Source organism: Sebastes fasciatus, chromosome 13 (genome assembly GCF_043250625.1).
Source record: "Sebastes fasciatus isolate fSebFas1 chromosome 13, fSebFas1.pri, whole genome shotgun sequence".
Lineage (NCBI taxonomy): Eukaryota > Metazoa > Chordata > Actinopteri > Perciformes > Sebastidae > Sebastes > Sebastes fasciatus.
In genome coordinates this window covers 14,399,319-14,413,504 of record NC_133807.1, presented here as the reverse complement: position 1 = coordinate 14,413,504, position 14,186 = coordinate 14,399,319, and positions in this window count along the sequence as shown.

Here is a 14,186-nt window from a genome sequence, read left to right as displayed (position 1 = left end):
TTCTAGCTGCTATCTCTCCACTCCTCTCTCTCCAGAGCTTCTCCGGGAGGGAGGGGGAGAGTGTGACGCTGTGTTGTTGAGGACGTTTGATTGACATAAAACGCTGACCAATCAGAGCAGAATGGGAGGAGACAGGCTGTGAATCAGGGGTTTTCAGACAGAGGCTGAATTAGGCTCTGAGGCAGGCAGACTCAGGCTGCAGTATGAGAAGAATAAAGGGTTTTTTGAACATTGCAGCATGTAAACATGTTCTAGTGCAACATTAAAATACATCTATGAACCTGGAAATGAGCATAATATGTGACCTTTAATTCATGTGCAACCTAAAGGAATCAAATACAATTTGTATATGCTGCATTGTCAGAATACTGTTGAAGCTGACGTGCTGGTGGTCATTACAGCCTGCTAATAAGCTGTTTGTATTTTGGAGTGGGTTGTTCTCTCTCTGACCTCTTTGTTCTGTCAGCTTCTGACTCATTTTGCAGAGTGATTATGTTGAGTCAAGGTTGTCTGTCTGGTTCCACCACACATACTCACACAGGGAAGGAGGAATTGTTATATCTCATGCTCATATCCTGGCCTGTATAGAAATAGAAATCTTTTTCCTTTTTTCTTCCACATTCTGCGCGTTTAGTGGGTAGCCTTGGGCTTACATTGTGTGGCACCAAGAACTCAGTAGGCAAGGTTAAAACAGACAAAATGACTTATTTGAAATAAGATACAAAGGTGTTGGTTTTATTGAATTGAAAGTGAATCACTCTGTTTGGGTTCATTCTAACAAAGAGAGAGAGTGAGGACTGGATCGTACCCTCTATTAAAGTAGTGAGTGAGTCAGAAGCGAGTGTGTTGATAGAGACATTTTGAAAAAAATAGAGTGCACGTTGACTGAGACAGAATACTCACTCAACCAGATGCAACCTCAGAAATGAACATGCTGCAGGAGACATCCTAGGCATTACGGGTCGATTACAACCAGGAAGCACAATTAAAATTAGATTGTGATGCGATCCAATGCAAATTTAGAAAAGATAATTCAATTTTAATGTGAAAATTCAAATTTGTTTAATATTTCCTCTCCAGTCTAGCAGGGAGAGGAAATAAAAAAGGGCGCTGAGATTGACTGAGTGTGTGAGAAAGCACACAGAGATGGGTAAATGATATTTGCGTCGATTGAAAGAGTGTGTCGAGACGGGATGAATCTAATCCTTCCTCTAACAATGAAGAGCCTCGCAGATTTACCAAACATCCGCTGCTAATTAGAGCAGATCAGATGCCAATCATAGGAGCGGCGTAGTGAAATAAAGATGTGTGGGGAAAACAATGCATTCAAATAATGTCAGATAATATGACAGGAGCAACCAAGTAAGCAGGGGTTGATGTGCTATTATTTGATTTGCATTGAATTGTAAAGTCTCTGGAATCCGTTCTGTAAAAGCATATTTTTTTGTAATTTGGGTGAACTGGCCCTTTAAATACATGTTAATTAAAGGAATAGCTCAACACTTTGGGAAGTATGTTTATTCACTTTCTGGCCGAAAGTTAAATGAGAAAATCAAGTTGTATCGATCTTCTCATCTAACTCACAGCAACAAAGCAAATAAACTTATTTCCCAAAATGTCAAACTGTTCCTTAGTTCATCATATTTCATGACCGCTTGTAGCTATACCTACAAATAGTAATGCACTGTAATTCGTATATATATTTCACAAAATCGATTTCTATTTAATCCACGTAATTGTGAACCTGGAAGTATAAAAAGCGAGAAATGCTGTGTAGGGAGGAGGTCGGAATGGTTGGGAGGGTCAAAAACCGCCGAACTTTCAACTAGGAGACCTCTGTTCATACCCTGTGTGCAATGTTGATTTATTCATCACATAACTTCCATACTTACATTACCCTACTTTTGGAGTTATTTTAACCCAAACCACAATTGTTTCCTAAGCCTAACTAAGGAGCTTTGTTGCCTAAACCTAACCAAGTCAATCTTTTCCTAAACCTAACTAAGTAGTTTTTGTCACGAAACTTCCGTACTTAAGTCACGCCACTTCTGGTGTTATTTTAACCAAAACCACGATCTTTTCCTGAACCTAAGTAGTTTTGTTGCCTAAACCTAACCAAGTCGATCTTTTCCCAAACCTAACTAAGTAGTTTTGTTGCATAAACCTAAACAAGATGTTTTTGTCACTTAACTTCTGTAGCCTACTTAAGTATGTTAGTTATGCTACTTCTGGTGTTATTTTAACCCAAATCACGATCTTTTCCTAAACCTAAAGTAGTTTTCTTTCCTAATCCTAACCAAGTTGTTTCCTGTGAAGACGGAAGTTTAATTTAAAAAGACTGGAGCAGAAACTGAGATGTGCGTCACTTGTTGCTGGACAGGAAAACGAAAAATGAGGAAAGGTTTTTCGTAATATACAATATCATACACACAGTGGTATGAGGATACGTTGGAATCTTACATTTTTCCATTCCTGTTGGGTTACTGTATGTGAAAGAGAAGCAAATATTGACAGTTTTGGTGTGAAATTGACTCACAACTGGGTGTGAAATGGATGGGAATTTAAATGATTTACTGCACTTTGAAAATGACAAAATTAATAATCCGCAAACAAAACCAGAAAGTCTCTCTATTGAACTCGGAAAAATCTCTGAAGAGTTATCAAAAGCCTTTGTTACCCGATTGATTTAATTAATTCAGTCAGACTCACTAAACAAATACTTAATTTACATTTTCAAGCATGAAGATTTCATGTCCCCGATGACTTACCGTAATTAACCTGTAATGATGATAATGAGAACAACAACGACACAGTTTATTATATTAGGGGAGTAATTTAATACAGCAGGCTACTTAATCTCACTGCAGGCCAGAGGGCTGTTCTCATCAAGGTGTAAGTTAGGACGAAGGGCAGGCCACAGCAGGGCAGTGTAGAAATCTGCAGGCCTGCTGAGTCTTTGGGTCGGTGCCATCCCTGTTGGTTCTGTTTAAACGAAGCATTAAGTCTAGGTGAAGTGCATTTCTTTTTTTTTTCAACCTTGAGGTCATTTGCTGGAAGGAGGAAGGTGGTTGGCTTGTAGCCCAGGACAGAGAGGTAATTGGTTTACAGTAGCCCTGCAGTGGATGTCCATATGCTGAGCACTAAGGTAGGCTACATACAGTATGTGCATGTACGCATATGCCTATATACTAAATATAGAAAGTTAAAACAGCAAGAATCTGGAGCAGATCAGTTATGGTTTGGATCTTTGATTGTGGTGAGGTGAGCTTGTAAAATACTTGTTTGAGCAGGAGGAGAAGATGCAGTGAAGAGAACAAACACACTGCAGAGTTCTGTGTATCCACATCACACACAAAATAAACTATTGGAGGTATACAGTAACTGATGTGGTTTCCATTTTTGATAGCAGAAGTCATCCGGGTCAAAATCTCAGCTGAAAGAGTTTACCAGGCCTACGGCCACCATTGAGAACACTGAGGTCATGTTTCTCTATTTTTTCTGGGCATTTGCTAAAACCCTCCCCTAGAACAGCTATCATCCAATCATAGCTTAGCAACCGAAACTATGCTGACACAGCAAAACCTGTCAAGTTTTTTAATTCTCCAAATGGCTTGAAGCTGTAGGAAGCATCTGGGCGGGGGTTTCTTTCTAATCCAAAAATATGAGGGTAACGTGTTTGTCTGGTCTATAACGTAAAATGCAAATGTGAGCACGGCAGGTAACAAGCTTTCTACCAAGTAGTATCTTTAGTGACTTACAATGCAATAAGATTCTGATCATACAGTTTTCTTTATCATACTTCTAATACGAGGACCAACTAGCTCTACACTGCGATACAAGAACAATGCTGTTTCTTTATTTCCATGTCTTCTCCATGGATCATCAACTGTTCTGTCTTTTTCCTGCTGGGACACAAAGCTTAAGCCTCTTAATTATGTTTTCATTAGTGTATAATCACCTGAAACTAAGTTGTTGTGTTTTCGTTAGCTTAGAACAGTGGGCTCCCTCGGGGTCTGAAAAGTGAAGCCAAAGCTGAAGTGCCTTAAACCTGCATTCTTTCTAATAGCCAGCAGGGGGCGACTCCTCTGGTTGCAAAAAGAAGTCTGATTGTATAGAAGTCTATGAGAAAATGATCCTACTTCTTACTTGATTTATTACCTCAGTAAACATTGTAAACTTTTATGTTCATGGTCTCAATCGCTAGTTTCATTCTTCTTCAATACAGCATGATGTTCATTTAGTAAATTATGGTCCCATTTAGAGTCAAATAGACCATAAAGCAGGGGATGCTTTAGGGCGTGGCTACCTTGTGATTGACAGGTCGCTACCATGGCGTTGTCCGGTCTTAGAGTTGTCCGTGTTTTCGTCTAAGAACTTTAACCCTTTCACAGTGTGCTTTCAGTTCATGAAAGTTAATTGTAACATTTCGGTCGCCAAAAAATTTCTTAATCCGTGTTTGATTGTATTGAACTCCACCCTCTCGTGTCACTTCTGGTTGCAAAATACCAACATGGCGACGGCCAAAAACCAAGATGGCAACAGCCGAAATGCCGAACTCGAGGCTTCAAAACGGCAGTCCACAAACCAACGGGTGACGTCACGGTGACTACGTCCACTTCTAATATACAGTCTATGGCTTAGAATGAGCCCTTCATATCTACATAGGGAGCGGGTCCTCTTCACGGAGTTCGCCATGTTGCAACACCATGTACAGCCCAGAACGGACAAGCCAAACACTGGTTCTAGAGTGGGACTTTCACATTTTTACATTACCTGAAGGTCAGCGTATAGTTCTCTGACATGCTTGTAAAGGGAGGGGTGAGTGGAGGAGTATTCAGTTGATTGTAATTTGCAACCTCACCACTAGATGCCACTAAATCCTACACACTGGTTCTTTAAAATGAGTCAGCTTGAAACATTAAGAGTCAGCTTGAGACATCGTTTTCAATCAACTCATGGAGCTAACATTAGCTTGATTAACTAGAGATGATAAGATGTGCTAGAGACAGTTGTCATTTTAATCAACACCATTATAAGCTGATGAATAGCAAACAGTGACTTTGGGGGTTCTTGCAGCCTAGGGGAGGGGGGGGGGTACATTTTACGATTTAAAAGCCTATCCATGGTGAGCATTTTATAGGCTGATTACAGTATTTCTAAACTAGACTAATATATTTACATTTGACTTTGATTTAAGGCCAATAAATAATGTATTTCGTCAAATTATACTAAGTGGGTGGGAGCTGCGGGACTGAACTCATGACCTGGCTGCATATGGGCCTGGAGTTTATACATAAAAATTGTTTCTGTATGAAAACTGTTTCTGTATGTATACGACCCTTTGCCCTGCACTGTGAAACTCATGCAGAGAAGTCCTTGGGAACATGCTTTTGATTCTGCTTCTGCTGTAACCGGGTTAAATAATCAAAGTCTTTGCTTGTTTGCCTCAGTAGAAATGGACATATGGGACAAAAGCAGAGCAGCAGTCGCTGTCTTTTTTCACCGCAATAGACGCAGTCATGAAACGGAACTCCAGACGCACAGGAAATGTCAATGGCTCTGCCCCGAGGTCAGGGGCATTTGGAGCCTTGATTGGATCTTTTTTTCTCAGATAACCTATAAAACACAATCAGGCTCCGGGAGAAGGCCACAAAGGATAATGAAATTATCTGAATAGCACGCATACAACACCAGTGGAACAAAAAGAGAAGTGATGAAGGTTTACTGAGAACTACGTTTGACAGAATATACTGAAAAATGAGAAACCATCTGTTCCAGGAAGAAAAGAAACTACCAGAATGTTCCAGAACAAGACATACTGTGAACCCTACATATTTTAATGTTGCTTGTGTTTGTGCAGCATGAACCTAGAATATATGTTCCATATTAATATTAGTGTGACAGGTGGATATGTGACCATTCAGAGTATGCAGATGGTATGGGAAGAATACTCACTCACCATGCATGCACATATTCTTGTATGCACTGCACATGCAAGAGTATACACACTATGAATCTTCATCAGTGTGACAGTATAATGCAAATCATATTCATGCACTGTATTAATATATTAATGCTGTGTTCTTCCTCTGCTCTCCACTTTATGAGAGTCTGGAAATGCTGCATTTATTAAACAATAACATTAGTTGCAATCCCAAGAAAACACTTGGCAGAATAAATCATTATGCTACCGTCTTTAGTCAATTACAGTAATTATTAACCTCCCTTGGGCCCCGTGAGTAATGTTTGAACTTACCAAGGCTCAAAATATTTAATTATCTCAGGAGGAGACTAATTAGCACTTTATTGCAGGTAGCGATACAAAAACAGCCATTATTCAAACAAATAAACATGCAATTTAAATTCAGTTTAAGCGTTGTGTTTCAGCAGTAGGAGAAGTGTTTTTCTGCACCATATATATGATGATAAATGTAACATAGCATTTTCTGAATGGACAGTCTGCTACGGTATCTTTGTTCGGGGCCTATTATTAACTGGAAGGTGCATTTTCCGGAGAAAATGTGTGTGACTGCTGTCATCTACTGTTCTTCAGAGCATATATTGACATGATTATTTGCCCCAAGCAGGTAAATGATTTGGCATCCTTGATATATTCGTTGGTAATTCAGGGCAGGGCATCCCTTTTTTTTCTTTCCAACCGCAGCACTAACCCTCCCAGCTATTATTTTATCAATTATAATGTGTCCCTAACTACTTGAAGATTGGGTTTTAAAAATAAAATATAAATGGTGTGAAATCATTTTAGGTGTTTAAGCTTATTAGATTTCTTTTGGCTCAGGGGATCCAGGAAGTAAAAGTGCTGCTAGACCAGGGCGCATAATATAAAGTGCTTTAGAATTGGCCAAATAGTGGTGCTATTGCAGTTGAACATGAGGAGTAGATGCTTTGTGAGCAGCTCTGATTATTTTTTACATGTACAGTATTATAAATGTACAGTATAGTATATTTAAAAAATATTCCTGCTCAAAGCACGTGCAAATAACATTGCCAATAAGGGACTGTACACAAATTATTGGGGTGGAAAAATGGGCTGAACCTTATTTTTTGCATTAAAAAAAAAAGTTTTTAATATTTTCTTTGGGCCCTTAGGAAAAACCTGCAAAATAACATAAAATTATTAAGTTGGTACAACTCCTTTAACCATAAATAACCCATATTTAGACAGTTATATCTTAATAGAACAATTAATTTTCAAAATGTATGCGACCAATTTCCACATTAGAAGTGAAAATACCAATTATTCCAGCCCCTCTCTATGCTTAAAACAAAAGCTACTTACTACTTCACTACTGGTAAGTTTTAGGGTTACACATGAGGGAATTTGGTTTTGTGTGCAAAGTGATGTATATAACCAAAGTGTCTTTGTTGCAGTTGTGTTAACTGTGGAAGAATAGACAATAAAGTGTGTGAATTCCAATTTTCTATGGATTGATAATGCGCATGCAGAACTCATCATGTAACTGTAAAAATTCATACAGAGAAGCCATCTTTGTGATGTAACAATTTTGACCTCTTTTTTTAAAATAAGAAATCTCTCAAGGGAAGGCTGAAAATATAAATGTTGAGAAAAATAAAACTACACCCCCTTCAGCAAAAATATAAATTATAATACCCTTTACCTTTTCGGACCACCTCTTCCCCCCTAATAATTTGTGTACAGTCCCTAAGAGCAACAGTGTGACTGTGCAGCAATCACACATTAACAAGTGAAGAGAACACAATGTGATTACGGAGAGTGACAGCAATTTTCCATCATAAATTGATTTGAAGTTGTCATTTTGATAATGAACACAAGATGGCATGCTTGACACTGTCTTCCAGTAACGGTACTTCAGAGGGCCCAGAGAAGGGTAGCTTTCCTTTTCATTCAGTGGCTGTTACATGAGCTACGATACTCTAAACAACAACGGCATCCATTTATTAGAAAGTGGAGAGGAAAGAGTGAGCAAATAATATTAAAACTTCCAAATCCCACCGGACACAACCCATCTCCTGCAAGGCTGAATTTTTAACATTTAGCTTACGTAATATTGGTGGTACTAATGTAAAGCAGTTAGACTCGAATGGGTAGCAGAGCAGCCTATGCCAGGTCCCAGTATGTGTGTGGGGGTGTGTGTGGAGGCGTCAGAAAGGGAGGGGGGGTGCCATAAGTTTGTGCGGTGCCATGCGCAATCTATTCTATTCTACACCCACACAACTAAACTAACTACTGTATCAACTAACAAAATGCAGAAGAAAAGCGAGTAAACAAAACATGTGCAGATACGCAGAAGCACACAAATTCATATGTACTTCTTTACCCAGACTGGCAACTATTGTCAGTATGATTTAACCCCACTTGTCCTCCATCCCGGCAAGTTTGACGAGCGCCGTCAGACAAGAAGAGCTAGTCTTCCTGTTTTTTTGACACGTGAACAGCTGGGGCCTTCTGTGTTATGACTCCTGCTGCCACATCTGGCGTGTGTGTCTTGCGCGTTTGCGGGTGTGTGTTTGACGAATCCTGCCACATCTGGGAGGCAGTCCAGCTGTCCCGCTCCTCACGCGTCTGGACAGCGTCCTGCAGACACTTAGCTGTCACTCCGGGTTACCTGGAGCCCACCTCACTGTTAGAGGCGCGACACTGGCTACATGTGCATCCACACTGCCACGTCTGCCCCGCGTGTGCGTGGATGTGTGAGACTGGGTATGCTTATCAGAGCGTGTACGCATACGTGTCTGTGTGCAAGTGAGAATGTGTGTGTGTTAGTACTTGTTTGCGTGTGACACTGGGTACATGTATGTCCTCAGGGCTGAGGCTCCAGTCTTCACACCTCTCAGTTAAAAACACACCCAGAAAGACATACCAGGCACTGTAGCCAGTGTATGTGGGTCAAAGACTCTGTTTCAGAAGAAAGATTTTAAAGTGTACCTTTCCAAAATGCAAACATATTAAAAGAAAATTACATTTAAGACGAACCAATCAAAAGACGTCCCATAATAGTACTTATTTTTTAAACACACAACAGCGTAAATGAAATCCAGCAATGACTTTCACTCAATAGTTGGTGTTACATTTGAACCAGCTGAACCCACATGCTCCCAATATTTCTCTTGAATTTGACCTCAAGTAAAGTTGTTTTTTGAAAAACTGCACAATCTCACAGATACTATATATTCTGGATCTCCTTGTTCCGGTACAGCACCAAACATATTTCACACCAAGTGAAAGATTTAAACCCAAGGCATCACTGTTTTATGGCTGCACCATAACTTCAAACAGAAAACTGCAGATGTCCTATGCATCATTTTATTTCCATGATATTAGGCAAATAGCCTATATTTATCCTTGGGATTCTTAACTACAATTTGAAATATTTAATATTTTTGTATGAGTTTGCATTCATTTGTAAAGCTGGCAACTGAAGAGGTTATTAATTTGGAGTTGAGTTTCTTAAGTGTCCAGGGAAATTAAAATGAGTTGACGGCATATTAAAAATTGTGATCAAGAAGGAGGTAAATATACGAGAAAAAAAGCATAAAATACGTATAATATATGCTGCTATATTAAATTTATTTAACTTAGGGACTGTATGAAAATTATTAGAAGGAGAGGGAGTCAGAAAAGGGGCATGGTTATGTTATTTTTTTTCCAGCCAAACTTGCCGAGACATTTAGAGCATTGTTGCAATTGTTCTCTTAAAGGGGAACTACACCCATTTTCAAAATTCATACATGTTATTCCTATGGTCTAAAACAGTCCCAAAAATTCAAGTAAATATAAACAACTCTAGAAAAACTAGAGTGCCAATACTCAAACTGATGATGTCATTGGGTATAAAGTGTGGAACTGCTCCATAGACAATGAATTGAGAGAGATGTTCTAGAATCTAGAACATCTCTCTCTATTCTCATCTAGAATCTAGATGACACGGAGAACACCCAGGGGAACATTTTCTTTTTCCCAACTGACAACACTACAATAGAATAAAGCTAATTTGTGTATAAAAAAAGGAAACAAACATTCTGTGTGTCCACAAAATCTGTCTCCTATTTATTGTCTATGGAGCAGCTCCAGACTTTATACCCTATGACATCACAAGTTTGAGACTTACTTCTCTGGTTTCTGGCTCATGTTCACAAATATTGATTGAACTTTCCCCGGCCATGGAAATAACATATTGGAATTCTTAATTTAGGTGGTTGTTCCTCTTTAAGGCCGTTACAAGGCTGTCATATTAAACTGAAAGTCTTTGGGTTTTGAACAGTTTGTCGGACAAATGGGTATATTCACTATTTTCGGACGTTTTAATGGCCAAAAAATCACTGAGGAAAATACTCCCTCACGATTAATTGATAATGAAAATAATATTTTTTTACGGCCCTAATAGAGACATGAGGGAGCTCATAAAATTTTGGACTGAGTCAAGATTGTTTCTATGATGACCAGACAAAATACAGCACACTATAGTACAGTGGTGTACAGTATGTTAGACACCAAAATCTCTGATCTGCCTGTTCACTGTGCATCTAGATGTGTAAAGGGGAGCCTTGGAGTGAGATAGTACTACTGCGCTATTCAGTGTTGCCTGCGAGTATGTCTCTTTTCCTGTCTTTGTGGAGTATTGCCAGTTCTGCACCTCCAGATCAGTGCAACATGCATCTCTCCCTAAGCACTCCACCACTGAAGAATCTCCACTCTAATTAACTGAGATTACAGCAATTAGCAGACCATTAATCACACCCTTATTAGTTTAGCCAGGCAGAGAGAGGGGAAGAGTGAGGAGAGGGATGGAAGGACGGAAAGTGCAATCGGATGGGAAATAGAGGAGGAGGAAAGATATAGAGGGGGGAAGAGAGAGGTTCTCCTCTTGGCACCGGAGCCGACTGTGATTTCACACTGCCTTCTGTTTCACATAGTGTTGCTTTAGGAGCGAAACAATACCTCCCTGATTAATACATGCCTGCACTGTATAGTGTGTGCGGTTATATTTTTACTTAAGGTGGTGTTGAACAAAACTCGTGAAGCCAGCACACACTCACTCGCACGCTCGCATGCAGAAAACATCCTTGTGCAATTTCAAGCACGCCCTGTACAGATTTGACATGTGATAGAGGAAGTGTAGATTTAGTGTGTAATATGCTGAGTCCTAAAGACAACTGTGTGTAAATGTGTGTGTGCGTGTGTGTGTGTGTGTGTGTGTGTGTGTGTGTGTGTGTGCTATGGTGGTGGGTGGCAGAGTGAGTTCGGGTTGGCACGAGTACTGGCATGTTAAAGCAGTCCGTGTGTGTCTGAATGCATGGTGTTACAGTATCAGTGAGAATAAGAGTGTGTGTGTGTGTGTGTGTGTGTATGTGTGTGTGTGTGTGTGTGTGTGTGTGTGTGTGTGTGTGTGTGTGGGTGTGTGGGTGTGTGTGTGAGAGCCAGGAGGGGTGGACTCCACAATTGGGCAAAAAAATTGCGGACCCCTCAAGGGAGGAAAACGAGTATATGTGAGGTTGTGTGTAAGGAAGGAGTGAGAGTGAAGAAGCGGCTTCAGAGGATACATTTCTAAATACGCTCTGATATCGTCTTCTATCTACTATTCTCTCTTTTTCTCCCCTCTGCTCCCCCCGCCGCCTCCCCCCCTCCCCCCAGCCCCCAACTCGCCTCCCCTCGTCAGCAAGCGGGGTCAAATGTTATTCCCTCCTCGTTGTCACGGTTGCCAATCACCTCACATTCTGTAGCAACTGTTTCCAAGGCAACGGAGAGATCCGGTTGCCAGGCACCGAGAGCAATGCATGTGATTGTTACTTATTTATTTAATTCTATCTTTATCTATTTGTTCATTCTAAATGCGTCCGCACTTGCGTTCACGTGCGCGCGCCGCGCTCCATGCGCCAGAAATACACACACACACACACACACACACACACACACACACACACACACACACACACACACACACACACACACACACACACTGTTATCACTGTTCCTCTCACACTCTTTCTCTTGCTCTCACATGCACACATACATGAACTGTTATCTTTTTTTCTTTTGCAAACACACACACATGCACGCAGAAACGCCACACACACACACCTACTTCTATGACCCTGGCGCTAACTAACTAACCCATCTGCATTTACCACAGGTGTGAAACGTGCGCATTGGATGACAAACAGTGATTATCATAGCAATAAGGATCCTAATCTGAGCTCTGCTCTCCGCCTGGCCTTCTGTTCCCTCCTCTCATCTGCCACGTCTCATAGGAGCCGCACAGTGATAAAGACAGGCCCTAATGAGAGGGCTCTTATTGCACTGTGATTTCCTCCCTCCGTCCCTCCATCCCCTCCTCCCCCCTCTTCTCTTGTCTCCATATCCATCCTTCTATATACCTGCAGCATCCTCGCTCTCTCTCTCTCTCTCTCTCTCTCTCTCTCTCTCTCTCTCTCCATCCATCTATCCATCAGATCCCTGCAGCCACTCCTGCACGCATACGGCCTTTTGTTTGTCTGGATAAATATTACAGGGTAATTGTAATGGAGTGACCCATCGAGGGTGGGGGGAAATTACCGCTTTCACCGCATGGCCAAATCCAAGACGTACTTATTCATTCAGAGTCTATTGTCTCTGTTTGCTTTAGTGCTGTGGTTATTACAGACAGGAGTATAGGAGGGACAGCTTGGATGGAGGAGGAGGAGGAGGAGGAGGAGGAGGAGGATGGCGGGTCAGAGCAGAGGAGGAGAGGCTTCAGTTGACCAGGTTGATTCTGACGGAGTGGGGGGGGGGGGGGGGGGGGGGGGGGGTCGCTTTGATGTCACAGCTCGCTCAAAGATGTAACGTGCTGGACTATCTGTCGGCCATGTTTCGCCGCATTCCTGTTGAGAGGCAGCTATACAGGAAACACAATAGATTAATCATGTTTATCACTGTCAGCCCTACGGGAAGTGAAGAATGAAGAAATATTGGTGAGCTGAGTGTTGGGCATGTAGGCAGTGATACTGATTATACAGTACTGTAGATGTACGGTGTGGCCAGTTCAACTGAGCATCGGAACAATATAATATTATGTGGAAAGAAATGTTAGACATATACTGGCTACAGATCATTAGGAATATATTGTATGCTATAATTTAGCCATGCTAGCGGAATGGCTCTAGAATGGCAATATTGGTTTGTTGGCTGATAAAGAGGAAGTTTTGTATAGATATTCATGATCCCCAGAGGATGAATCCTACTAATGTTGGTTTCCCCCTGTCTTTTCCTCCAGCACCACCAACATGTTGAAACTTTTAACTTCAACTAAAATATCTCAACTATCGTTGTATGGATTTCCATATAATTCATGGTGCCCCGATGATGAACCCTAGAGACTTTTATGATCCCCTAACTGTTCCTGTTGTGGCAACAGCAGGTAGACGTTTTCACTCATCCGGTGATCTACTGTATATCTCCAGGTCTACTCAATGGATGCACAACATTTTGACAGACATTTATGGTTCCCTGAGGATGAACCTATTGACTTTGCTGATCCCCAGACTTTTCCTCTAGTGCCATCATGATGTTTCAAACTGAAATGTCTTGAGAACTATTGGATAGTCATGAAACTTAGTGCAGACATTCTTGTTCCCCCTAAGGATGAATTGTAAAGACTTTGCGCTAATTAGCTAATGTTAGCGTGCTAACACACTAAACTAAGACGTGTTAGCATTTAGCTTAAAGAACTGCAGTGCCTAAGTGCATTATTGCAGAGCTGTTATGCCGTGTTCACACTACGAGCAACACAGCAAGTCATTTTCAATGGAGGCCGGTGATATGAATGTATAAAGTGACGAGCCCGACATTTGTTGCTACGTGACAGGCGTGACGCACTGCAAAAATGGCAGCCTGCAAACTATGCTTTGGCCGTGCAGACATTGGTTATGGCTATGATGTTCACCTACACTCAGGGGGAACTATCTGCAGTGGAAAACGAAATAGAGAAAAGTACTGGTACCAAACGTGAGTTGAGTCGAGCCGAATCATGCAGTGGAAGTGAGGCATTAGTCTCGTTACTAACAGTTTGTCTAGTGGAAGATGGTGTTGTTGTGCCAATACCGCAATACAACATTTTGGCTTTACCTGTTGCTAAATAAAGAGGGAGTGGACACTATGAGGATACCTGTAGAATACAATGCAATCCAATAAATTTTTTTTTAAAAAT